The sequence below is a fragment of the Eptatretus burgeri genome, chromosome 15 (genome assembly GCF_056783735.1).
Source record: "Eptatretus burgeri isolate ZD-2024b chromosome 15, Ebu_testis_v1, whole genome shotgun sequence".
NCBI classification, from domain to species: domain Eukaryota; kingdom Metazoa; phylum Chordata; class Myxini; order Myxiniformes; family Myxinidae; genus Eptatretus; species Eptatretus burgeri.
In genome coordinates this window covers 3,577,140-3,605,105 of record NC_140975.1, presented here as the reverse complement: position 1 = coordinate 3,605,105, position 27,966 = coordinate 3,577,140, and the positions used below count along the sequence as shown (strand labels likewise).

At 46.0% G+C, this 27,966-nt stretch overlaps 1 protein-coding gene across 7 annotated transcripts in view; it reads left to right on the top strand.

The window, feature by feature from the left end:
- Nucleotides 1-6,928: 6,928 nt before the first annotated feature.
- The window catches only part of LOC147011339 (uncharacterized), a 44,127-nt gene continuing 23,089 nt past the window's right edge, over nucleotides 6,929-27,966 (top strand). The window contains exons 1-2 of one of the 7 annotated variants that reach the window (XM_085858451.1): nucleotides 8,300-8,437; nucleotides 16,747-16,874. The gene's annotated coding sequence lies outside the window, so the exon portion shown is untranslated. Of the gene's footprint in view, nucleotides 7,055-8,299; nucleotides 8,670-11,804; nucleotides 11,830-16,746; nucleotides 16,875-27,966 lie in introns of those variants that run through there. The other 6 variants (XM_085858449.1, XM_085858450.1, XM_085858452.1 and 3 more) reach the window with 6 other exon arrangements.

Sequence of the window (27,966 nt, the reverse complement as noted above, 5' to 3'; positions counted from 1 at the left end):
AGACCACAGTCCTTGATGTTGCCGGTGGATGCCTTGGAGTTCACCGCAGGGCAAAGAAGAATTTTGTCTCTCAAGGGACACTGGATACCATTGACCAGAGTCGCAGGGCCAGGCTGAATGGCAGAGCTGAGCTGTTCAGGGAGCTGAGGCGTAAAACTGTACGTGCACTGAGGGTGGACAAGGAGGCCTATGTGCGAGGAATCTGTGAGGGGGTAGAGCATCACCTGTGGACAGGTGATTCTCGTCCCGCTTACAGGGGAATTCGCGCATTACGTTCATCCAAGCCCATCCCTCGGAGCACTGCAGTTCGAGCAGAGAGTGGTAGGCTCTTGACAGAGGAGTCTGAAGTGAAGGCCCGCTGGGCCGGTTACTTCGAGCGGTTGTACCAGGCTGATCCCCAGCTGTCGAGTTGGACGTCAAGGGTGTTACAATCCCTGTTGCTGACCCTCGAATCAACTGTGGTCCACCATCGCTTGTGGAAACACGGGCTGCGGTGAACCAGTTGAAACGGGGCAAAGCTCCAGGGATCTGTGGCATCCATGCCCAACTTCTCAAGGCTGGTGGAAATGCTGCACTCGTGTCGTTGCATGCAGTTTTGTGCTCTGCCTGGAACACAGGCATCATCCCAACTGACTGGAAGAGGGGCCTTGTTGTCCCTCTCTGGAAAGGGAAGGGTGATCGCCAAGACTGCAACAACTACCGAGGGGTGACGCTGCTCTCAGTGCCGGGCAAGGTCTTTGCTCGGATAATTCTTGATAGGGTTCGCCACCATCTGCTTGAGCACCAGCGTCCAGAGCAGTCAGGCTTTACACCAAAGAGGTCAACGATTGACCGTATCCTTGCACTTCGTGTACTCACCGAACGCAGACGAGAGTTTCGGCAGGGGCTGCTTGCAGCCTATGTTGATCTCTGTAAAGCGTTCGATTCAGTGAATCGGGATGTCCTCTGGAGGATTCTTGGTCTTCGTGGGGTGCCACCGAAACTGATCGATCTGATGTCTGAACTCTACTCTGGTACTGAGAGTGCTGTGAAGTGTGGTGGTACCGCCTCTGACTTGTTTCCAGTTGTTACTGGAGTTCGTCAGGGATGTGTACTTGCCCCCACACTTTTCAGCACTTGTATGGACTGGATTTTTGGGAGGATGTCGGAGAGATCAAGTTGCGGTGCATCGTTTGGCAATGTCAAGATCTCGGACCTTGATTTTGCAGATGATGCAGTCATCTTTGCGGAGACTTTAGACATCCTCTTGGGGGTCCTCGAGGTGCTGAATGAGGAGTCGGAGCCATTGGGATTACGGATTTCTTGGGTCAAAACAAAGATCCAGGCTTTCGATGACATCTTGGATGCTGCTGTCCTGTCTGTGTCTGTTTGTGGTGAGGATGTTGAGGTCGTGGATAGATTCACTTACCTTGGCAGTGATATTCATGTCTCCGCAGGTTGTGAGCCGGAGGTCAATAGACGTCTGGGTCGGGCCTGGGGAGTCATGGATTCACTGGATCATGGGGTGTGGCGCTGCCGGTACCTGTGCGGGAGGACGAAAGTCCGAGTCTTCAGGTCCTTGGTACTTCCAGTCTTGCTCTATGGGTGCGAGACTTGGACTTTGACCAAGGATCTGAGACGGAGACTTAATTCCTTTGGTACCAGGTCTCTTCGGAGAATCCTTGGCTATCGCTGGTCGGATTTTGTGTCCAACGAGCGGTTGCTGAGAGAGACTCGGATGAGATTTGTTACCTGCATAGTCCGTGAGCGTCAGCTGCGGCTGTATGGACATGTGGCTCGTTTTCCTGACGCTGATCCTGCTCACCAGATTCTCTCAGCGAGGGAGTCTCATGAGTGGAGGAGGCCAGTGGGCCGACCACGTGCCTCATGGTTACAGCAGGTTGACCACCATCTCAAGGAGATGGGGATGGGCCTGGCATCTGCCTGGGGGATGGCCAGACGGAGGCCCCTGGAGTACCGGCGGAAAGTGGACGCAGCGACGCGCTGTTCTGGCACATGCTCCCATACCTGACCTGACCTACATTTGTCGAGTTTGTGCAATTTCTCGACATTCTACATTCGTCGAGTTTGTGCAATTTCTCCACATTCTACATATGTCGAGTTTGTGCAATTTCTCTACATTCTACATTTGTCGAGATTGTGCAATTTCTCTACATTCTGCATTTGTCGAGTTTGTGAAATTTCTCGACATTCTACATTTGTCGAGTTTGTGCAATTTCTTTACATTCTACATTTGTCGAGTTTGTGTCACTTCTCTACATTTTGCATTTGTTGAGTTTGTGCAATTTCTCTACATTTTACATTTGTCGTGTTTGTGCATTTTCTCTACATTCTACATTTGTCGCATTTGTGCAATTTATCTACCTTCTACATTTGTCGCATTTGTGCAATTTATCTACATTCTACATTCTACATTTGTCGAGTTTGTGCAATTTCTCCGCATTCTACATTCGTCGAGTTTGTGCAATTTCTCTACATTCTGCATTTGTCGAGTTTATGCAATTTCTCCACATTCTACATTTGTCGAGTTTGTGCAATTTCTCCACATTCTACATTCATCGAGTTTGTGCAATTTCTCTACATTCTACATTTGTCGCATTTATACAATTTATCTACATTCTACATTCTACATTTGTCGAGTTTGTGCAATTTCTCCACATTCTACATTTGTCGAGTTTGTGCAATTTCTCCGCATTCTACATTCGTCACTTTTGTGCAATTTCACTACATTCTACATTTGTCACATTTGTGCAATTTCTCTACATTCTACATTTGTCGCATTTGTGCAATTTATCTACATTCTGCATTTGACGAGTTTGTGCAATTTCTCTACATTGTACATTTGTCGAGTTTGTGCAATTTCTCCACATTGTACATTCTACATTTGTCGAGTTTGTGCAATTTCTCCGCATTCTACATTCGTCGAGTTTGTGCAATTTCTCTACATTCTACATTTGTCGCATTTGTGCAATTTATCTACATTCTACATTCGTCGAGTTTGTGCAATTTCTCTACATTCGACATTCGTCACGTTTGTGCAATTTCTCTACATTCTACATTTGTCGAGTTTGTGCAATTTCTCAACATTTTACATTTGTCGAGTTTGTGCAATTTCTCTACATTCTACATTTGTCGAGTTTGTGTAACTTCTCCACATTCTACATTCGTCGAGTTTGTGCAATTTCTCTACATTCTACATTTGTCGAGTTTGTGCAATTTCTCTACATTCTACATTTGTCGAGCTTGTGCAATTTCTCTACATTCTGCATTTGTCGCATTTGTGCAATTTCTCTACATTCAACATTTGTTGCATTTGTGCAATTTATCTACATTCTACATTCTACATTTGTCGAGTTTGTGCAATTTCTCCATATTCTACATTCTACATTTGTCGAGTTTGTGCAATTTCTCCGCATTCTATATTCGTCGAGTTTGTGCAATTTCTCCACATTCTACATTTGTCGAGTTTGTGCAATTTCTCTACATTCTACATTTGTCGAGTTTGTGCAATTTCTCTACATTCTACATTTGTCGCACTTGTGCAATTTATCTACATTCTACATTTGGCGAGTTTGTGCAATTTCTCTCCATTCTACATTTGTCGCACTTGTGCAATTTATCTACATTCTACATTTGGCGAGTTTGTGCAATTTCTCTACATTCTTTCAACATTTGTCGCATTTGTGCAATTTCTCTACATTCGACATTCGTCACGTTTGTGCAATTTCTCTCCATTCTATATTTGTCGAGTTTGTGCAATTTCTCTCCATTCTATATTTGTCGAGTTTGTGCAATTTCTCTACATTCTACATTTGTTGAGTTTGTGCAATTTCTCTACATTCGACATTCGTCACGTTTGTGCAATTTCTCAACATTCTACATTTGTCGTGTTTGTGCAATTTCTCTACATTCTACATTTGTCGCATTTGTGCAATTTCTCTACATTGTACATCTGTCAAGTTTGTGCAATTTCTCTACATTCTACATTTGTCGAGTTTGTGCAATATCAGTGGACGGAACGTGGCAGTGTACGGAATGCGGCAGTGGACGGAACGCGGCAGTGGATGGAACACGGCAGTGGATGGAACATGGCAGTGGACGGAACGCGGCAGTGTACGGAACACGGCAGTGGACGGAACGCGGCAGTGTACGGCACGCGGCAGTGGACGGAACACTCCCCTGTGGAGCATGGGTACCTCACTGGTCATCTTATAAAACAACACCTGGACGAACTACTCGCGCTCTCTCTCTCCTTTCTAGTTCTTCTATGTGAAGTTCCCCGGACCATTTACATTGTTTTTATTCCTGTTTTATTTGTCAATTTTTCTGTCCCAAACCATACCTAGCTGTGTTGAATCATTTAATTAGTCTCCTGAGTTACGTCGGACCTACCTGTGACGGTCGAGTGTGCTTTACCTCCATTCTTTGCCTCGTTTTCACTCCTTTTATTCCATTTGTTGTCACTCCTGATCCCTCAGCTCAATCCATTTCTCCTCCTCCCTGAAAAATTCAAACAAAATAATATCTTTCCTTCTCTCAGAAAGAAAATCCAACAACCAACAAGAACAACATCGGAAGAAAAAAAACATCCAACCTCCAATCTCACTCCTCAGTTCCTCGTTTTTCTTCACAAAATCCCCAAACTGAATATATTGTTTCTCTTGCTTAAAACCCATTCACAAGATTTAAAAACAAACAAAAAAAATGCTTCCAAAACGTATTTTAAAATGCCTTGCACTTCTTTTTACTCCATCAGGAACAACCTATGCATTTGTTTTCTTCATCAAAATCTATTCCTTTTGTCTTTGACAAAGCTTATTTCCCAAAACCTCCTCACTCAACGCTGAGTTTATCTAGCCTCTTCTTTCACTTGCAACCAAAATTTCTTCCATGTCTTCAACCAAAAACATTCTCATCACCACGCAACCCAGGAAGTCTGCCGCAGGTGATCCGGTGAGGTGGTGTCAATTTTGAGGATTTTGAGGTGTCAATTTTGCAAAGGCACATGACAAAAAATGACAAAAATGACAAAAAATGACAAAACATGACATGTGCACATGACAAAAAATTCTCCTTCACATCCATTCATGGTGTCAAACTTCTCTATGTTAGTACCATCCTCCCCCCCATCTGCTCCCCCCTTGTCCTACACCCTCTTAACTTCCACCTCGTCCTGCCCCCTCTCAGCTTCCCCCTTGCTCTCCCCCTCCCAGCTTCGCCCCTGCCCCCTCCGGCTTTGCCCCACACCCTATCCTTTTTCCTTTCCACATCCCTCAGTCCTATCAGCAGTTCCTCCCCCAACCGCCATCCCTAACTATGTGGACCTCAAACATCTGGGGCCTCTGGTCCAACCTGACTCTCTCTCAATCCAGGCCACTGCTGATAAACCTGACATCATCTGTTTAACAGAATCCTTCCTCCCACAGGATGTCCCTGGCTCCTTAATGTCTTTCCCGGGCTCTTGTCTCCTCTGGCTTGATCGACCTGAACCTCATCCTGGTGGTGGAGTTGCGCTGTACATAAAAAAACTCAATTTCGCACTTTCCGTATACTGCTCTTACTGGTTGGGTGTGTGACGAGGACAAATCAATTTTATTTTGGTTAAGATCTGAATCCGGATACGGATCCGTGAATATTTTAATTTTTTTAAGAGATGGTGATGGGGAGCATTGATACCATTGAGATATGGGGCCAAAAACGGTACATACTACAGAGCATGATATGTCAAAAAGTTTGGACGAGTTATGACAATAGTAGATGGATGAGTTAGTTAAGTGACAAGAACAAGCCGATTCCATTTTGGTTAAGGTCTGGATTCAGATCCAGCCTATCAGTGGGATACAAAACGTAAACTAATCTGCCTGGCGGGGGTATGCGCTCTACCGAGTGCAGTTCTACTTATTTTTAACCCCCGTTGGACTTAGTCCGAAACGGGCTGATGGATTTGGTCTCGATTTTCGTGTCTGTGCGTGCGTGCGTGTGTGCGTCCGCAACCATATCTCAGACATGTCCGGACCAATTTTATTCGTACTTGGCAGAAAGACAACACATGATGGTATACATATGCCCGTCATTTGTTTTCGACATCAGATCCAAGATGGCCGACTGGTGGCCATTTTAGTTGTAAAAAAACGCGGTGTCGAACACGTCCTCATACCATTTCTCGGACATTCATTTACCGACGTTGTTCAAACTTGGCACACAGATAAGGAATGATTGCTTACATAAGCACATCATTTTTGTTCGAGATGAAATCCAAGATGGCCGACTGGCTGCCATTTTAGTTGTAAAAAAAACCCGATGTTGAACACATCCTCAACCATTTCTCAGACATGCATGGTCCAATTTTGTTAAAACTTGGCACAAGTACAGTACACGACGGCATACACGTGCCCCTCACTTTATTTTGCGATCTGATCAAAGATTGCCTGACTGGTAGACTGGCGGCCATTTTAGTTGAACATAAGTATGGACTAGCCCTTTCACCCCCGTACAGCAAAATTACTAAAAGAACGGGGACTATGACATTTTATGTCTTTTTTACTTAGTATTATCAATGATTTATTACATCATATGCCATTGCCAACATGTCAGCCATTGTAATGGAAGGTGTTGGTGGTTACAGCCTCATGTAGTTCCACAAATAAATTGGAGCATAGCTGCAATTCCCCCATCATTACCCATAATCCTTATTACCTCCATTAACCCTTTCTATGCCAATCCTCTTATTTGATGATTCCAATGTTTCCTTCCTTCCATTCTGTACACTTTTCTTGTTTGTTCATTACTTTACTTGTGTCCAACCACGGCCTCATTGTCACTTCATACCATCGATCACCTCACCCTTCAATGAGCCTCGATGATGGAGAAAAAAAAATAATCTGAGTCTCCTTTTCTTTTTATCCTTTCCCTCGAGAAGACCTTGTGGTCGGTATTGATTACCCCAGTGGTGGACAGCTCGGCGACCTCTTTGCGTGTCTCACTCCTTTACTCAAGACACAGACCTGCCGATAATCTGTGATCTGGTTGAGCAGCTGCAGCGAATCTTCAGAAGGTTTGTATAATTACCTCATGTGTGATTACCTCTGCTACTGAAGGTGGATGGACGTTGTGTTTTCACTCCTGTCTGTGTGTTTGTTCGTTTGACAGTTTGTGAACAGGATATCACAAAAAGTTGTGGACGGATTTGGACGAAACTTGGTGGGCAGGTTGGGTATGTAACAAGGAAGAATTGATTTGATTTTGGTGAAGATCAGAATTCTGCTCTTCACCATTGAATGATGGGGCTGCAACGATAAACAGCATGACCTCTCAAAAAGTTGTTGAGTAATGACAAAACTTGGTGGATGAGTTGGTTAGGTGACAAGAATAAGCGATTAAATTTTAGTTCAGGTCCGAATCCAGGTCCGGCCTATCGGTGGGATACAAAACGTAAACGAATCAGCCTGGCGGAGGTGTGCGCTGTACGAGTGTCCTTCTGGTTTTGTGTATGTAACATGAGATCGTTCCTTACGTGAATCTACCCACGTCCGCGTTGCAGCAACCACCCTACTCAGGTCATAAGAGTGGATGCACAGAGAGTGGATGCACAGAGAGTGGACCACGTCACCGGCAATGAGCTAGCGACCATCGATTGGGCAGTAAATAGCAGATTGGGTAAAGCGTCTAACCTCAGATGATATTTCAACGATGTAAATACGATGACCTCCTGGATTTAGTGTATACAGTGCTACAATGATCTCCAATCACCACAACGATGGGATCACGATGTTTACATGAGTAAAGGGTGATCTATTGAATGGAGTAAAATGGATAGCAGGGTCCATCTGATGGCCTCAAAGGAGACAACCCAGTGTGACACTGGTCTTGGGATGGGCCTCATTGCCAGCTGTGCACTGCACAGTTTTTCATGTCATTGAGATATTCCTGCAAGACCATGATAATTGTCCTTGCTGAGAAAGTGGATCTTTTTCACTGAAGCAGAGTCTGAGTGGGTGACTCCAATGGCTCACAATTAGGTGCAAGTCCTTGATGGACTGTTGCTCCATATGTTTCTGGTTCCTTCATGAACACTTTAAATGTGGTTTGAACCACTGTTGGCTCGTGTTCTTGGGTCACGTGTTTTAAAAGCCTTCAGTAACTCCAGGTTTGCGGCCTGTCATCTTCCCCACACCCCCTAAACTAACCTTACCTTGTATAGCCCCACGTCTAATGGTGCCAACTGCCCAAACCTCCAGTGGGGCAATTACAGACACAGTCACTCCTTTCTTCCCCCAGCAACACCACTCGCTGCCATCGAAGAGGATGGAGATCCGAGCCAGGATTCGCATTCCATCACTCGCTTCGCTGGAGAGCCCGGCTGGAAGAGTGCGTGAGGGACGGGAGAGGGCTTGCAAAAGGAGGAGCGATGGAAGAGGGTGGAGGGGAGGGTTTTAAGGTACCGAGAACGGATTTTGGTGGTGCGGTTTTGTGCTTTAAGTAATAAACACCATTAGAGGGGCTTCCATGGTTCTACCCAGCACAGCACCTGCGGGTGAGTGGAAATATAACCGCACTATAACTTCCTAACGCCTTGGCTTTCACTCATTGCATCGTCATGCTCAACTGATCTGCCGTTGTATGTTCGTCCTGCACGAGAACGACCACAGGAAAGGACAGGACTGAGTGAGGTAGGGAATGAGTGATTGAGGTTGTTCTCCGGTTTGATTTGTCTTGGCTTTTTGGGGGATTTGTGTTCAGTACAATGCACTACACCTGTCTATGTAGTAAGGCATAATCTCAGCCATTGAAGTTGGAAGACCATTTGTTGTGGTTCCACAAAGGTCGTGTCCAAAGAAAACACAAAAATCACATTTTTACATTGGAAAAACAAAGCTCGAAAACATCTCACAAACAGTAGGCTCCTGTGTGTTGGTGCTGTATAGTATAATAGTGTGTCGGTGCTGTATAGTATAATAGTGTGTTAGTGCTGTGTAGTATAATAGTGTGTCCGTGCTGTATAGTACAATAGTGTGTCGGTGCTGTATAGTATAATAGTGTGTTAGTGCTGTGAAGTATAATAGTGTGTCGGTCTGTATCATATAATAGTGTGTTGGTGCTGTGTAGTATAATAGTGTGCTGGTGCTGTATAGTATAATAATGTGTTGGTGCTGTGTAGTATAATAGTGTTGGTGCTGTGTAGTATAATAGTGTGTTGGTACTGTTTAGTATAATAGTGTGTTGGTGCTGTTTAGTATAATAGTGTGTTGGTATTGTTCAGTATCATAGTGTGTTGGTGCTGTGTGGTATAATAGTGTGTTGGTACTGTTTAGTATAATAGTGTGTTGGTGCTGTTTCGTATAATAGTGTGTTGGTACTGTTTAGTATAATAGTGTGTTGGTGCTGTTTAGTATAATAGTGTGTTGGTATTGTTCAGTATCATAGTGTGTTGGTGCTGTGTAGTATAATAGTATGTTGGTGCTGTGTAGTATAATAGTGTGTTGGTACTGTTTAGTATAATAGTGTGTTGGTGCTGTTTAGTATAATAGTGTGTTGGTACTGTTTAATATAATAGTGTGTTGGTGCTGTGTAGTATAATAGTGTGTTGGTATTGTTCAGTATCATAGTGTGTTGGTGCTGTGTTGTATAATAGTGTGTTGGTACTGTTTAGTATAATAGTGTGTTGGTGCTGTTTAGTATAATAGTGTGTTGGTGCTGTGTAGTATAATGGTGTGTTGGTGCTGTGTAGTATAATAGTGTGTTGGTGCTGTGTAGTATAATAGTGTGTTGGTATTGTTCAGTATCATAGTGTGTTGGTGCTGTGTAGTATAATAGTGTGTTGGTACTGTTTAATATAATAGTGTGTTGGTGCTGTGTAGTATAATAGTGTGTTGGTGCTGTGTAGTATAATAGTGTGTTGGTGCTGTGTAGTATAATAGTGTGTTGGTACTGTTTAATATAATAATGTGTTGGTGCTGTGTAGTATAATAGTGTTGGTGCTGTGTAGTATAATAGTGTGTTGGTATTGTTCAGTATCATAGTGTGTTGGTGCTGTGTGGTATAATAGTGTGTTGGTGCTGTTTAGTATAATAGTGTGTTGGTACTGTTTAATATAATAGTGTGTTGGTGCTGTGTAGTATAATAGTGTGCTGGTGCTGTATAGTATAATAATGTGTTGGTGCTGTGTAGTATAATAGTGTTGGTGCTGTGTAGTATAATAGTGTTGGTGCTGTGTAGTATAATAGTGTGTTGGTATTGTTCAGTATCATAGTGTGTTGGTGCTGTGTGGTATAATAGTGTGTTGGTACTGTTTAGTATAATAGTGTGTTGGTGCTGTTTAGTATAATAGTGTGTTGGTACTGTTTAGTATAATAGTGTGTTGATGCTGTATTGTATAATAGTGTGTTGGTACTGTTTAGTATAATAGTGTGTTGGTGCTGTTTAGTATAATAGTGTGTTGGTGCTGTTTAGTATAATAGTGTGTTGGTGCTGTTTAGTATAATAGTGTGTTGGTATTGTTCAGTATCATAGTGTGTTGGTGCTGTGTGGTATAATAGTGTGTTGGTACTGTTTAGTATAATAGTATGTTGGTGCTGTTTAGTATAATAGTGTGTTGGTGCTGTTTAGTATAATAGTGTGTTGATGCTGTATTGTATAATAGTGTGTTCAGATTCACTGCTCGGCCTCCTGCCCCATCCCTAGAGGACCTGCCGATCCAGAGTGTCTGCCAGATCTGTGTCTATATTTTCAGAGGTTTTGCCAGGTGCATTTCAAGGAATCCAAGCAAATCTGGTTTAAAAAAAGAAATCTGATGATTTGAAATAAAGTTATAACATTTGCGTGGACCCCAAACCGATGTTCCACTGACGCGTGCACAGACAAGCAAGCAACATGGTGGATTTTCCACAATGTTTATTTCACGGGTGATTGCACTTTGCAATGTCTCCATTGTTGTTCTGCATTAAGTAGCAACTCTTTTGTGGATAAAGACATTATTTGAACAAATTAATTTTATTTTATAAACTGTTGCTTGCACGGTGAAGACCGTCCTTAAAGGTAAAAGGATCCTATATGGGATGAGGGACAGCCTGGCCCAGCCTTTCCTTTTCAACATTTAATTGGAGTGCTTGCTTGAATGTGGTTCATGCTCCGTCACTCTGAGCGAGTGGTTCGTGCCCCATCACCCTGAGGGAGTGGTCCGTGCTCCGTCACCCTGAGCGAGGACTTCGTGCTCCGTCACCCCGAGCGAGTGGTTCGTGCTCCGTCACCCCGAGCGAGTGGTTCGTGCTCCGTTACCCCGAGCGAGTGGTTCGTGCTCCGTCACCCCGAGCGAGTGGTTCGTGCTCCGTCACCCCGAGCGAGTGGTTCGTGCTCCGTCACCCCGAGCGAGTGGTTCGTGCTCCGTCACCCCGAGCGAGTGGTTCGTGCTCCGTCACCCCGAGCGAGTGGTTCGTGCTCCGTCACCCCGAGCGAGTGGTTCGTGCTCCGTCACCCCGAGCGAGTGGTTCGTGCTCCGTCACCCTGAGCGAGTGGTTCGTGCTCCGTCACCCCGAGCGAGTGGTTCGTGCTCCGTCACCCCGAGCGAGTGGTTCGTGCTCCGTCACCCCGAGCGAGTGGTTCGTGCTCCGTCACCCCGAGCGAGTGGCTCGTGCTCCGTCACCCCGAGCGAGTGGTTCGTGCTCCGTCACCCCGAGCGAGTGGTTCGTGCTCCGTCACCCCGAGCGAGTGGTTCGTGCTCCGTCACCCCGAGCGAGTGGTTCGTGCTCCGTCACCCCGAGCGAGTGGTTCGTGCTCCGTCACCCCGAGCGAGTGGTTCGTGCTTCGTCACCCCATTGAGGCCGCAATAAACAGGTATGTGGACACTGATAGGAATGGTGTGTATGGGAAGCTAGGAGAGCACTTAACTGGAGGCCACAAACAGGGTCTTTCCCCAGGGTTGCGTACATGCCTGTGCGTGTGTGTGTGGTGAGCGAGCCCCACACATGAGCTGCCTGAACCTGCACCCAAGGTCACGGCATGGGTTGCTTTGGTGGAAACGTAATAGCTGGCATGTGAGCTGTGCATTCCGGTGCGTGGATTGCTGCCGTGCCGTGAGGGTAAAGCTACGCAGCTCCTGTAGGGTGGCACAGGTTTGAGGGAAAGTGCACGTATGGGAGGGTGCACATGTGGATGCATGGTGAGCTGGGTGATTGTGGCATCAGTGTGTGTGGCTGTATAGTTCTTCTGGACAAAGAGGAGGAACGTATATGGGGGAGCCACCACTAGAGACGGACTGTTTAGCGGCCGAGTTAGAGTGGCTTCCCCAGGGTTTAGAGAGTGCGGTCCCAGCTCGGGATGAGCTGAGGGACAAGCAGACGGTTTCGCACCACAGAGCGTGCATGCGTGAGAGCCCCTGGTGAGATATAGTTTGGATTGTGTTCACATCCTCCCTCCAGGTTTCATGGGAAATCCGAAGCACATATAAAGAAATGTTGCCAGTTGAGCACGTTTCATGACCCCAGTAAGCCTTATAGAGAAGGACGGGGCTGCAAGTTAAATTGAGGGAGGAGACGAATTCCCCACAAGCCCTTAAGAAGGGAGGCGGTCAAATGGCAAATTTTCAGTCTCTCCCATGACCATTGGAGAAAAGGTTTAGATACTGGGACTGATAGGGAGGGGCCCAAGGGGATAAAGGAAACTGTCTCAGCATATGAGGAGACCCCATGGGGACAGCCCTGTGGCTCGTTCTGGGTACATGGCTGAGAGCTTGAACATGTGGCATACACAGAGGCTTGTTGGCCGAAGCTTGGTTCTCCGTGGGGGATTCCACGGACCCAAGTCGGGATAAGTTAGAATGTAAGAGACTGAGCAGGCAAGCTGATGGGGACTGTTAGTATCAGGTGGAAATATTAGAGGACTTTATTTTAAACTGATTCACGGGGAGAGTTTATATATACAGTATATATGAGGTCCATCTAAAAAGTAATGGGACTGACTTCACAGAAATTTTATTCCAAAAAATATATTGAAATCACAGCTTGTCCCCTTCAAAATAGATTCCCTCCAGTCTCACACACTTGTCCATCCTATTCTTCCACGCTTTAATGCACCCCCGGAAGGCTTCTTCTGGAATCCTCCGGAGCTCCGTCGTCACGGCCCTTTTGATGGCCTCCATCAGGAAATCGGGTCCCCTTGATCACCCCCTTGAGCTTGGGAAATAGGAAAAAATCACAAGGGGCAAAGTCTGGTGAATATGGCGGTTGCTCCAGAGTTGGCACGTTCCTCTCCGCCAGAAACTGTCAGATGCTCGAGGCACTGTGAGCAGGGGCGTTATCATGGTGGAGCACCCAGGCGTTATTCTCCCTCAGATCCCTCCTCTTGTCCCGGACTGATCTCATGAGGCGCCGGAGGATCTCCTTGTACACGTATTGATTCACTGTTTCACCCTGTGGTAGAAACTTGAAGTGTACGATGCCCTTGATGTCAAAAAACGCGATGAGCATCACCTTGACCTTCGACTTCGACATACTTGCTTTCTTTGGTCTTGGTGATGCCGGACTTTTCCACTGACGACTCTGCCGCTTGGTCTCGGGGTCGTATTCGAATATCCACGATTCATCGCCAGTAATGACTCTCCCGAGCAGGTCTGGATCATCCTCGAGGCACTAAATAATGTCTTGACAGACAAGGACTCTGCTGTTTTTGGTCCTTGGACAACAGCTTGGGGACCATCCTTGCGTACACCTTGCGCATTTCGATATTTACAGTGATGATGCTCCAGACAGTGACTTGTTGATGGAAAGTTCCTCAGCAATCATCCGCACTGTGAGTCGACGATCTGTGCACCATCTGGTTCACACGCTCGATGTTGTCCGCCGTTCTGCTCGTTGAAGGTCTTCCAGACCGTGGATCGTCTTCAACCTCCTCCCGTTCCATCTTTGAACCTCTTGTGCCATTCAAATGCACGTGTACGTGACATCATTTCTTCCCCGTATACTTGCTGCAGCATTGCGGAGGATTCGGAAGGTGTTTTTCCAAGCTTGGCAAGAAAATTCAGATTGGCTCTCTGCTCACGACTCATAGCACGATCTGTAAAAAATCACACAATGAGTGCAGTCAACCATCACCAATCATATATATATATATATATATATATATATATATATATATATATATATATATATATATATATATATATATATATATATATATATATATATATATATATATATATTGCTGGAATGTTGCGAAAGACTGTGACGCAACCTGTTCATTCAAGTTGTGTAAGTGGAGCACACAGCAGGCTCAGTCCCGTTACTTTTTTACAGACCTCATGTGTATATATATATATATATATATATATATATATATATATATATATATATATATATATATATATATATATATATATATATATATATATATATACACACACACACACACACATATATTTGTCAGACGATAGATGAGAAGCTTTCCCCCTCCTTCCTCTTTCCATCCTGATGGAATTTGCAATGAAAGGGGGAATGAGTGATGAGGTAATTGAGGAACATGGCCAAATTTATTGAGAATTCAAGGATAGCGTGAATGGTGTAAAGTAAGTGTATGTGTGTTGAAAAGAGGAAGTACACCCCTCTGTGGAAAGAACACCCACTTTATTAGGGTTAGGCAGATTGTGGGGATCCAGATGTTTCAGAATGGGATGCTGTTCTCGGGCTGATGCTGGTTACGGAAAGTTTTTAATTTTAATGGGTGCAAGAGTCATTGATGGCCGGGGGTGTGGCTCACCGGGAGTAGGGTTTTGAGGGAAGGGCATCCTGGTGCTGGGTGAGCACTGGGCCCCGAGCAGACCATAGAACCCAGAGGGGCGGGTTTTTTGCAGAGTGGGCCTGAGTGTCCAGGAAAATTACTTTTAGCACCACATACCGTAGAAGGCACGAGTGGAAAAAAGCAGAAATGGACCAACCACCCTCAGGATTCAGCATACAGTAGGGTAGTTTGTGAGTGCGGGGTGATTTCCAGTGGCGCGGGATGCCGCATTTGAGTCGGGGGGGGGGGGCTGCAGAGGAAGCCAAACTGCCGAGCCAAGATATTGTGAGAAGGCACAGAGTGAAAATTTTGAGGGCAAGGTCCACACTTGGAAGAGCACCAACATGTGGAGCAGCAGGTAAATTAGTTACGTGGAACCATTGAAGTGGGAGGGTTGAAGTTAAAAGGAGAAAATGGCATGGACCCCATTGGGATACTCCACCAGCGAGCCATGTGAGACCACTCCACCTCGTCGTTTTAAAGTCACCGTACATTAGTGGGATAATGGAATCAGCGGGCCCCAGGAGGGATAGCTTAAATTGGAAGAGTTTAGTGAGGCAGAGGGTATAGATTAATTTAGAGGGATTAGCGAGGTAGCTTGGGATAGAGTAGGCTATGGATGAAGCCGGTCACCCTACCTGTTGCTACCACATGCTCCTGCAGCCATCGATGACGACATCTGCAGCCGGCTCATACCATTGATCTGCCGGCTCGAATCATCTGCCGGCCTCAACTGTTTTGCCAGATAAGCCATGCCTTGCCACTGTCCATGTTTTTTTTTTCTTCATTCAGTCTGCGGCTACTTGGCTACATCATTATCTGGGGGCATGGGTGTGCCGCTGATAGAATGACTTCTGTTACCAGTAAGCTGGTTCTCATTTTGCCAATATCGGAAGGATGACAGGCTGACTCAACCCACCTGGTGTTAATTCAATGGTTTCACAGGGGTTTGAACTGAAGACCCTAAGATCTTAAGCCAGCCACCTTAACCATTAAGACAACACCAGGCTCACTATTCATCATGCCATGGCATTTGGCATCTGCCACTTGCACCTGCTGTGCCATTTTTTTTGCTGTGAGCAATAAAGGACGAAGACCCTGCTTGAAGACCAAATGGGCCGAGTGTCCTTTTCTTCTTGCTTGTTTGGCCACAATGGCCATTGCTCATGATAGTTGGCCATGAAGGCAGAAGACTCACCTTGGTTGAGAGGCCACATGGGCCCTTTGAACAATTATCGTAGGACCATAATGGCCTGAAGAACTCCAGTTGTGGAGAGGCCATTGGGCCGTAGGGAGCACCTGGTGCTGACCAGGCCCTGTGGTCACTGAGCACACTTGTAGTGCCGGGACCCAGGACCTTAAGAGACAGTATTTGGGAAGGGGTCTGACACCGGGTAGGGTGGGTTCAGACCTTCTCGACTTCAATAGACCCTTCAGAGCAAGAAGAAGAAAAGGCCCTCCTGGTACATCCCCCCTTTTCCCAACCGCACATGTTTCAATTGCATCCAGAATTAGTGCTGTATAAGTTGCATGTATTCGTGAGTGAATGCATAGCACTAGCAGAGTGATGCATTTGACAAGGATTCAACACTGTTTTTGAATTTTACATGGGGGATTTCAGATAAGGGTGGGGGTAGTCATGTATGATCAATGGGATCATGCCCAGCATTGCTTCCCCTTCTGAGAGCGGACTTGGGAGAGTCTGAAGGAGGAAGATTGGGGGTAGTCTTGTGGAAATGACTCCTAGTGGGTTAAAGATGCTTCGTGTAGTCCAGTTATCTCTTTAAAGAGTGTCTCAGCAAAAGTATAAACTCCATAAAGTAATTAAATGTGATATTAGATATGCATCGCTTAAGTAATAGTTGGAATACCATCAACCTTCTCCATTATGTGTATCTAAAATTCTCAACCATTTTAACCCCATTTTTACCGTTCTCACCTGTTATCTGTCATAAATGTCTCTTTTTGCTTTTTGGATAGGTTTTGAGGTGCCAGTTTAGGCGGGGTATCCCATCAAGCAGCCCGAGCCAGGTCACGGCCGTGCGCCACCTCGAGGTGAGAGCTCACAAAGGGGTCGCTCCGCCCACCAGATCAAGCAGCGGCCAATGGTGAGTGAGAGGGGAGGGGCGTATAGCATCTTCAATGATGTGGGTTGGGGACTTTAAAAACGGCGTGCCAAAGAAGGATGTGGTGGAGAACCTGGGAAACGCGCAGCCAAAGGCTGTGTTGCCCTGGAGCTTCCAAAGTGGAAGCCACACCCTGCCCAGGTAAGCTGTACCCACGCAGCTGGAGTCACGCTTCCCCAGCTCTCTTTGCTGGCAGCACAAACACCATTGGGCTTCCCGATAGACCACCTGTTAGCCAGACTTGCCCGAATTGAGGAACGCTTCTTCTGTCCGGTCTGTCCCCAACTGTGTCTTTCTCATGTGGTGTGTCTGAGGGCCCAGAAGCAAATAATTAATTCGGCATCCTTTTTGTTCGTTGACGCTGTGGGCATGTATGTTTTTTATTTATTCAGTCTGTGGCTGCTTGGGTTAAGAAGTTTATTATTGATTTTTGTTAATTGCTTCTTTTGTTTACTCCACACCCATGCCATCATCATCAGTCTTTTATTAAATACACTTGGTCTCGGGTTGAATTCAGGCTGTGGTCGCTACTTCATTTTTTTAAATTTGTTTTTACTTTTTTATTTTGTATACCTTGTCGCGGCTCGTATGAGAGCTAACACACAACGCACAGCAAAGGGGACATGAGACAAGAGGGACGGGAGTGGGAAGGACAAAAGAGTGGGGAACAGAGACATTAGGTGAACTGTGGAAGGGAGAGGGATGGGGATGGGACGGGGAACATGGCGAAGAGAAGATGGACATTACAGGGACTTTCAGGAAGGAAAGCAGGGAATTTGAAGGAAGTGGGCTTGGGTGGATTATCGGGGGAAGAAAAGATCGAGGATTTGGATGGGGGATGATAAGAGGTGGTGGTGAACAGCTGTTTTGAAGGCCTGGAGGGAAAAATGGTATTGAATAGAGTGAGGGAGTTTATTCCAAAGGCGGGAATAAAGAAGAATGAAAGAGTGAAGGTGAGCAGTGATTCGTGATTTGGGTAGTTTTACCAGAAGGGGGTTATTGGCGGACATTGAGCGCCCTGCGGAAATATGGTGGGGACAAATCGCAGACAGAGCCGGGGTGGGGGGGGGGCGAGACTGGAGAGGAGACGGTAGAACATAGAAAGACCACCGACCTGCCTGCGGTGAGAGAGTGAGAGACCCAAAGACTCAGCCTCATTGCAGGAGATGGCAATGATCCGAAATGCCTTGGTTTCCACAGTGTGAAACCGAGAAAGGTGGAAGGCAGGAGCACCAGCCCAGAGGGGAGAGCAGTACTCCATCAGGTTGCGGATGAAGGCTTTGTAAGTGGTCAGGAGCTCAGGTGGGCCGAGGAAGGACAATGCACGACGGAGGATGCCCAGTCGTCAACTGACTTTGGACGCCAGTTTGGAAATGTAGTTTTCCCAGGAAAGATCATGGCAGATAGTGAGACCCAGAAGCTTGAAAGAAAGGACTTCTTCTAGAGGATTGTTGAGAAAGTGGATGGGGGGGTTTCCATACAGTCCTTTCGGAGATACATAGTGTGAGTGTGAGATTTGTCCGGATTGAAAGACATGTTCCACGTGTTGGACCAGTTTGTGATTTTACCCAGATCGGCAGTGAGCGAAGAAGCTGCTACATGCCAGTCTGAGGGATGACAGATGGAACGGCAGAGGGTGGAGTCATCAGCAAAGAGATAAAGAGGATTTTCCAGAGAGTCGGAGAGATCATTGATGAAAACCAGAAAAAGAACAGGGCCCAGAACGCTACCTTGAGGAACTCCAGCCTGGACAGAAAGAGGGGATGAAAGAACTCCATTTAGGGCCACATGTTGACTGCGACAGGAGAGGAAGTCTGCTTGCCATCAGAAGAGAGTTTGGTGAGCAGGGCAGAGTGCCAGACAGTGTCAAAAACTCGTGATATGTCTCGGGATATGGCTCTGATTTCATGTCCGGCATTGAGGACCTCCATCCATTGTTGGGAGAGCAGAAGCAACATATCCAGTGTAGAGTGACCTGGTCTGAAACCAAATTGATAATCGGAAATCAAGTCATTGGAGAAGAGGAAGGATTTAATGTCTGAAACGATGATGGATTCCGTAACCTTGCTGATGATTGGGAGAAGGCTGATTGGTCTGTCGTTGCAGGGATCTGTTTTTGCATTTTTTTATGCAGGGCAGTGATGTTTACTGATTTCCAAGCAGATGGCAGAAGACGTTGAACAAACGAGAGGGTGAATAGAACAGAGAGAAGGTGAGCAAGAGCAGAGGAGCAGGTTTTTAGGACACGTGGGCTGATGCCGTCTGGACCAGTTGCAGAATCTTAGTCGAGGTTTGACAGCAAGCTCTCCACCTTGTCAGGAAAAAAGGACACAGAGTCCAAGGACAGTTGGGTTCGACTGGGTAAAGTGGGTAGAGAAAGCAATGGGTTTCGGACACAAGATTTTGATGCAAACACAGAGTTTAGGCATTCAGCTTTTTCACGTGCGGTTTCAGCAGTGCGGCCATTTGAGGTAAGGGAGGGGATGGAGGGGGAACATAGACCAGAAACCAATTTGATTCGACGCCACCAGAATTTTGAGGAGGGAGAGAGGTTTGAAAGTTCAGACTTGAGATGAGAAAGATGTTGTTTTCTGGCTCTCCTGAGGGTAGATACACACTTGTTCCGAGCTTTATGGAAGGAATTGAGATTACCCTCAGTTGGCTTTGCTTTCCATGAGGCAAAGGCAAGTTGTTTCAGGACAACTGCCTCGACACAAGCTTCAGTGAACCAAGGGTGGGAGGAAGGGTAGGACAATTGAAGACGAGAGGGGATAAGTCTGTGCATGAGGGAGAGCAAGTTTCTTTGAAAGAATTCCCAGGATGAGTTGATGTTTGAGAAAGTAGTGATAGGAGACCAGTCTATAAGTTTGAGGGCTGCTTGGAGACCTTACCAGTCGGCTTGAGTGAAAAGCCAGACTCGACGGCGCTGAGGTGGTTCTCTGATAACACCCAGAGAGATGTCCACTTTGACAAGGACGTGGTCAAAACAACCGATTGGAGTGGAGGAAGAGCAGCAGACATTTTCTGGGAAATTTGTCAAAATCAGATCCAGAAGAGATGGAGTACCATCGGTTGAGATCCGGGTCGGGAAGTTGACCAATTGAGTCAGTCCCAATGAGTCACAGAAATCTTTTGCTGATGTGCCATGACAGGTGAGAGATGTACCCACACCTCGCCAACTGGCATGATGACAATTGAAGTCACCACATATAAGGAAGAGAGAGTTTGGATGAGAAGATGGAAGTTGGTCCATGTTTTCGGATAGTGAGGTGTAGATGGAGTCATCAATGTTAGGTGGACGGTACAGTGCACATATAAACATGAGTTTGGAGTGGAGGGGAAGCCATAGCCAGAGGTATTCCTGGGGGTTTGGGGGAGTGAGGAAGAGTCTTTGATGAAGAGAGCAACTCCTCCACCAGGACGAGGCTCAGGTCTATCATACCGGAGGATGGAGTAACCAGGGAGAGATACGAGGGAGTCAGAGACGTCTTTGGGGAGGAAAGTTTCTGTTAGGCAGATTATGTCTGGTTTGTCAGTGGCAACCTGTATGGAAAGATCTGAAAGGTTTGAGCGAAGGCCCTGGATGTTTGAGGTCCACACTGTTAATGAAGAGGGAGGGGAGGAGGTTTTGGGTGCAGGGGTGGGAGGGGATGCGGAGGATAGGACAAGGGAGAAGGGGGGGGAGGTAAGGAGGGTTGTTGAAAGAGTGTGAGGGATTGCAGAATAGCGAGGGGAGAGGGCTGGATGAGAAGGAGAAAAGGCTCTGTGGTGCTGGGGGAGAGGGGGTGACAAGAGACGGGGCAGAAGACATTTGAGGAGGTGGAGTGAAGAGATGGAGGTGAGAGGGCAGTGGAAAGAGGCAGCTTTGTGGATGAGAGGGGGGGCAACTTTGAGAAGGATGAGTGAGGAGAGTTGAGGGAGAAAGGTGAGGGGGAGTTTTTGAGAGAGGTGAGAGGGAAGCTTGGAGGGAGAAGAGTGTGATGGTTGCTTTAAGAGGAAGAGGTGAGAGGGGTGAGTTGGCACTGAAATTGGAAAAAAAAAGAATGGTTGATGGAAAGCGAACATTCATAACAAACTGGAGTTTTTAAGATTTTTAGGTCAGAGATGTGATTAAACACAGTTCTTGATGGAGGCAATAAAGGTGAATTCAGAGAATGGAGAGAAGAAACGATGTAACAGTTGGATTTTTTCGGCAAGGTACGAAGGAAAGGTCGAATTGAGAGCAGTCCGTTTAACTAGCAGAAGAGTAGTGCATTTTGATACAGTAAAGAGGACCACACGTGTGAAAGAGGAAGATGAAATATTATAAGAGATCGTTTTTATTATTATTATTATTATTATTATTATTATTATTATTATTATTATTATTGTTTGAGAGAGTTTTCATCAGATTAGGTCATGGAAGTGTCGAAAAAATCGTGAGGTGAATGGTGAAATTGGATCGGTAAACACAGGGGGTGTAAAAGATCACGTGGTTACGGGAGAAGCACTTGACTATGGGAGGTGTATAGTCAAAAGTGAGATTATTTATTTTAAATAAGGATTGCGTAACATTCGGAAAAGGGAAGGTTGAAGTAAAATCGTGGGAGTATGTGGTGAATTTGGAACGGTAAACGCGGTGTGAAGCTGTTGGGTCGATGAAAAGTACCAGGAAGAGTAGAGCGATTCATGTGGTTACATTTGCAGAGAGAGAGAGAGAGAGAGAGAGAGAGAGAGAGAGAGAGAGAGAGAGAGAGAGAGAGAGAGAGAGAGAGAGAGAGAGAGAGAGAGAGAGAGAGATAGAGAGATAGAGAGATAGAGAGATAGAGAGATAGAGAGATAGAGAGATAGAGAGATAGAGAGATAGAGAGATAGAGAGATAGAGAGATAGAGAGATAGAGAGATAGAGAGATAGAGAGATAGAGAGATAGAGAGATAGAGAGATAGAGAGATAGAGAGATAGAGAGATAGAGAGATAGAGAGATAGAGAGATAGAGAGATAGAGAGATAGAGAGATATAGATATAAAGAGTAAAGTAGAGAGAGACATTTGGTGGTTTTTGTGAAGACCTGTTAAGGGATAATTGGTTGCCATGTCCACGCTGCTTGTAAGACCCTGTCACGTGACTTAGGTTGCTCAGCCTCAGACAAGATCCATCACATGATGCCTATTGGTGCAGCACTGGTTTGCTTTGAGACAAAGAGTAAAGTAGAGAGAGACATTTGGTGGTTTTTGTGAAGACCTGTTAAGGGATAATTGGTTGCCATGTCCACGCTGCTTGTAAGACCCTGTCACGTGACTTAGGTTGCTCAGCCTCAGACAAGATCCATCACATGATGCCTATTGGTGCAGCACTGGTTTGCTTTGAGACTTCCAATCTGCATGGTAATGTGGTTGTCAGATGCATATTTGGCAGGGAGGTCTCAAAGTGGTCGACTGTTGCAGTCACTTTGACGTGACCTGCCAGATTCGTATCGGACAACCGGTACGGTCCGACGGCTGTATAGTTATGTATATAGTATAGTATGTTGGTGCTCTATAGTATAGTACACTACATGGGTAAAAGTATGCGGACACCCCTTCTAATGAGTGGATTTGGCTATTTCAGCCACACCCATTGCTGACTGGTGTATAAAATCAAGCACACAGCCATGCAATCTCCCTAGACAAACATTGGCAGTAGAATGGGCCGTACTGAAGAGCTCAGTGACTTTCAACGTGGCACCGTCATAGGAAGCCACCTTTCTAACAAGTCAGTTCATCAAATTTCTGCCCTGCTAGAGCTGCCCAGGTCAACTGTAAGTGCTATTATTGTGAAGTGGAAACGCCTAGGAGCAACAACAACTCAGCTGCGAAATAATAGGCCACACAAGCTCACAGAACGGGACCGCCGAGTGCTGAAGCATGTAGCGTGGAAAAATCATCTGTCGTCATTTGCAACACTGGCAACAACCAACACTCACTACCGAGTTCCAAACTGACTCTGGAAGCAATGTCAACACAAGCAGTGTTTGTCAAGAGCTTCATGAAATGGATTTTTCTGGCCGAGTAGCCGCACACAAGCCTAAGATCACCATGCGCAATGCCAAGCGTCGGCTGGAGTGGTGTAAAGCTCACCGCTATTGGACCCTGGTGCAGTGGAAACACTTTCGCTGGAGTGATGAATCACGCTTCACCATCTGGTGGTCCGATGGACGAATGTGGGTTTGGCGGATGCCAGGAGAACGCTACATGTCTGAATGCATAATGCCAACTGTAAATTTTGGTGGAGCAGGAATAATGGTCTGGGGTTGTTTTTCATGGTTCGGGCTGGGCCCGTTAGTTACAGTGAAGGGAAATCTTTACGCTACAGCATAGAATGACATTCTAGACAATTCTGTGCTTCCAAATTTGTGGCAATAGTTTGGGGAAGGCCCTTTCCTGTTTCAGCATGCCAATGTCCCTGTGCACAAAGCGAGGTCAATACTGAAATGGTTTGTTGAGATCAGTGTGGAGGAACTTGACTGGCCCACACAGAGCCCTGACCTCAACCCCATCAAACACCTTTGGGATGAATTGGATCGCCGACTGCGAGCCAGACCTAATCGCCCAACATTCAGTGCCTGACCGCACTCATGCTCTTGTGGCTGAATGGAAGCAAATCCCTGCAGCAATGTTTCAACTTCTAGTGGAAAGCCTTCCCAGAAGAGTGGAAGCTGTTATAGCAGCAAAGGGGAGGAGGAGGAGGAGGAGGAGGAGGAGGAGGAGGAGGAGGAGATTGGGACCATACACTGTGTAGAGTGTTGGCGCTGCTTAAGCGGACTCCTTGGCGATTGGGCAGAATCCTGGACAGGTCGCCACTCCGCCACAGGATACCAGCATGCTGGCACTCATTTTGCCGACCTCGCAAGGATGACAAGCCGAGTTAACCCCACCTGGTATTAATTCAACAGCTGAACGGGATTTGAACTCAGGAACCAAGGATCCAAAGCCCGCCACTCTAACCATTAAGCCAACACCAGCCATAGCAAAGGGGGGGGACTGACTCCATATCAATGCCCATGATTTTGGAATGAGACATTGGACAAGCAGGTGTCCACATACTTTTGGCCATGTAGTGTATATTGGTGCTGTATAGTATGTTATAGTATGTTGGTGTTGTTTTAGTAAAGTATAGATTTTGCTGCTGTTATGTAGTGTAGTTTTTTGTGCTGTATACTGCATAGTATACTGTAGTACAGTATAGTATAATATGGTATGCCGTAGTCTGTAGTATAGTATCTTTGTGCTGTATAATATTGTTCCGGCCACTTGACTGTTCCATTTGCCCGGTTCGAATACATCGAGTCATGTTAAAAAGACTACGACCGTCACCCGCTTTGAAGACTCCCTGTCGGATCTGCGTGTGATGACCGTGTTAAAGTACAGATTGGAGTCCCAAAAGTGGGTGAGGTTCACGCCAATAAGTGACCGATCAAGTCAGGTGAAGAAAACCTAATGGGCAGGTGTTGCTATCTTTTCTAGCGATTGAGAGTCAGTGACCAATCCATCTTCAACAGGATTTAAACCAAATCGCAAGAACAACAGGAATCCATCCAGAGACCAAGTCAGGTTTATAATGTACTGGGAAAAGTTTAATCTCTCAATTTAAATTGTTTCATGGACTTTAAAAAGGTGAATTGTGTTGCACTCCTGGTTTGACTCAAAGCCAAAGCTCTCAGTTACTTGTACCAGAATACCACCCACCGTGAAATGGTCGTGAGACAGCAAATGGCCCAAGATCATGGCTGCTAGCTTGATTACAACTTCGTTCATTGTTGGAATCCTTGAGAAGTTGTTTACAAGATGGGGGTTTCCCTGAGTCTAAGACAGACAACAAACCTCAGTTTACATCTGAGCAATTCATGCAGTACCCCAATGCCAACGGTATCAGATTAGGTCAGGTCAGGTATGGGAACATGCGCCGGAGCAGCGTGTCGTTAACGGTATCGAACATCGCCTAACTACATGATATAATATGCAGAGCAACGGTGGGGTTGAGGTTCAATAGAGTAGTCAAAGAGAGCATAAAAATAAGCCTAACAGATGGACAGACATTTGATTAGGCTATCCATACTCTGTTGCGCTCATATCGCTGTATGCCCCATTCCTTGATTGGGAAGATGCCCGTGAAGCTCATGATAGGGTGTCGCTTATGCCTGTCATTTAGTCTCTTAAAACCACTCACATCAACAGATGCAAAGATAAAAGCGACAGCAATGGCTATCATGAAGCGACAGCAGAAAATGAAGGAATACGCTGACAAGCGCTCGAGAGCAAAGCCACTTTCATGTGCACTGTGTCATTGGGTCAGAGTGAAATGCTCTTACGGCTCACATAAACTTGTGACTTCGCCATCACGTCCCCAACAGATCTCGCAGCAACCTGGTCATCATAGCTACCGACACGTAGATGACACCAAGTGAAATGTGTGATGTCTGGTGACAACCAACCTCCAAGATGCAGAAAACAAGGACAACTGCCTCTTCTTTCCGCAAAATCTTCATGATGAGGATCAATCTCAGCACCATGATGATCCAGCTGTACTATGACCTCGCAAACGCAGATCTGAGCGTCCTCTATAGTTCCAAGCCAATCTTTAAAATGAGAGCTACTCACCGTCTCCAGCTGTCTGTGGTGAAGATGTTGTCTGTTCCTGTCTGGAGGAAGGATATTAAGATTGTAAAGAGATTAACTGACCTTGGCAGTGATATTCATGTCTTCACATGTTGTGAGCTCGAGGTTGATAGATGTCTGGGTTGGGCATAGGGAGTCATGGATTCACTGAACAATGCGATGTGGCACTGTTGGTACTGATATCGGAGGATGAAATTCTGAGTGTTTAAGTCCTTGGTGCTTCCATTCTTTCTCTATGTATGTAAGACTTGGACTCTCACCAAGGATCTGAGACAAAGACTTCACTCCTTCGGTACCAGGTCTCTTTGGAGAATCTTTGGCTATCGCTGGTTCGACCTTTTGTTTCACAAGCATTTGCTGAAACTCAGATGAGATTTGTTACTTCTATAGTCAGTGAGCATCAGCTGTCGCTGTATGAACATGTGGCTCATTTTCCTGATGCTGATCCTGCTCACCAGATTCTCTCAGCGAGGGGGCCTCGTGAGTGGAAGAGGCCAACGGACTGATCACATGCCTTGTGGTTTCAGCAAGTTGAGCGGTATTTCAAGGAGATGGGGATGGCCTGGGGATCCACCTGGGGGATGGCCAGACCGAGGCCCTTGGAGTACCGACGGAAAGCAGACACAGTGATGTGCTGCTCCGAAGCATGCTCCCATACCTGACCTGACCATCTCCAAGGCTTTTGTCCATAGCTCAATGGATTGCTGTTCTCCGTGATGTGCTGGAACCCTAACATCACATCCGTCTCTCCTGGATCTTGTGGAATCTAAAGCTCTCAACATTGTTGGAATAGCCCGTGATGAGGGTGAAGCGCAAGGATTGTTCCTTTCACATCACAGGCAGGTCGGTGATCTCTGTTTTTTCACCGCCTATTTTCCAATATTGCTTCCTCTGCCCTCATAGCGGTCTGACGCTCCCCATTTTCTCGAGGATGCATGTGTTCTTCCAGTGGCAACCCTCTTGGTTAAATTCCCAAAATCCAGGCTCACTGCACAACTCCACTTCTTTGTTCCTCTTTTCTCCTGTTTGTGGAACTGCCTTTCAGAGACTATTCGATACGGGACTTTTGAAATGACGTATGGAGCTAAATGAAGCCTTTTGCACATGCACTGTGTCAACCTGGAGAGAAAAAAAAGATTCAAACCATTAGGAATAGGGTTATGCATTGAATAAACATCACAATTGGGCCATAAGAGTGTCAGGAGCATGATCGCATGTTACACTTGCTGAAGACCTTTATTAGCTAAATGTTATTGTGGCCTAGCTAGTGGCTTACTGAGAGGCCAAGCAAGTCGAGTTGGCTCAGGTCTGTTAACACGGCATTTGTCCAAGGAGGAAAAACCCCTTAGGGAAGGGGGATATTATTAGTATTAATATTGTTTTGTAATAACATTGATATTATGCTATTATCATGAGTGTTGTAGTTCCTTTGGTATTCGAAGCAGCCTTGAAAAAACGCCATGATAAGCTATCCATACACTTTTTTTTGTCTACCGTGTCGAGGCTCGTGCTATAGCTAATACACAGAAACGTTTAACAAAGCAGGAGACAAGAGGGGTGGGAGAGGGAAAGCCAAAATAGAAGGGAGCAAAGACAATCGGAGATGTGTGGAAGGGAGAGGGATGGGGTGGGGTACACGGGATAAACAAGATCATACTGTAGGGACTTTCAGGAAGGAAAACAGGGAATTTAAAGGAGGTGGGTTTGGGGTGGATTAACAGAGGTAGAAAAGATCAAGATTTTGGATGGGGGGAGATATGAGATGGTGGTGAACAGCTGTTTTGAAGGCCTGGAGGGAAGAGTGGGATTAAAGAGAGTGTGGGGGTTTCTTCCAGAGGTGGGAAAAAAAGGAACGAAAGAATAAAGGTGAGCAGTGATTCTTCATTTTGGCAGTTTCACCAGAAGGGGGTTTTTGGTGGACCTTGATGCCCTGCGGAAATATAGGGGGGACAGATGACAGACAGAGTGGAGGGGGGGCAAGGCCAGAGAGGAGACATTGGGGGGGGGGCAAGGCCGGAAAGGAGATGGTAGAATACAGAGAGACCACTGACCTGCCTCCAGTGAGAGAGTGATAGACCAAAAGACTCAGCTTCATTGCGGGAGATATCAATGATCCTAAAAGCCTTGGTTTCCACAGCATGGAGTCGAGTTAGGTGAGAGGCGGGAGCACCACCCCAGAGGGGGGAGCAGTACTCCATTAGCTTGCGGGCGAAAGCTTTGTACTGTAAGTGGTAACTTACAACAGAAACACCTCAACACGGATTTCGACAAAGGCGGAAAACCCTCTTGTGGAGGGTGGCAAATTAAGTGGCTGAAACCTCCACCATGTGACCCTCAGTCCTCCTATCAAGTTTGGTTGAAATTTGATAAGTAACAACCGAATGCATTGCGGTCAAACAGACAGACTGACATGAAATTGTGTATTCTGGTATGATAATTT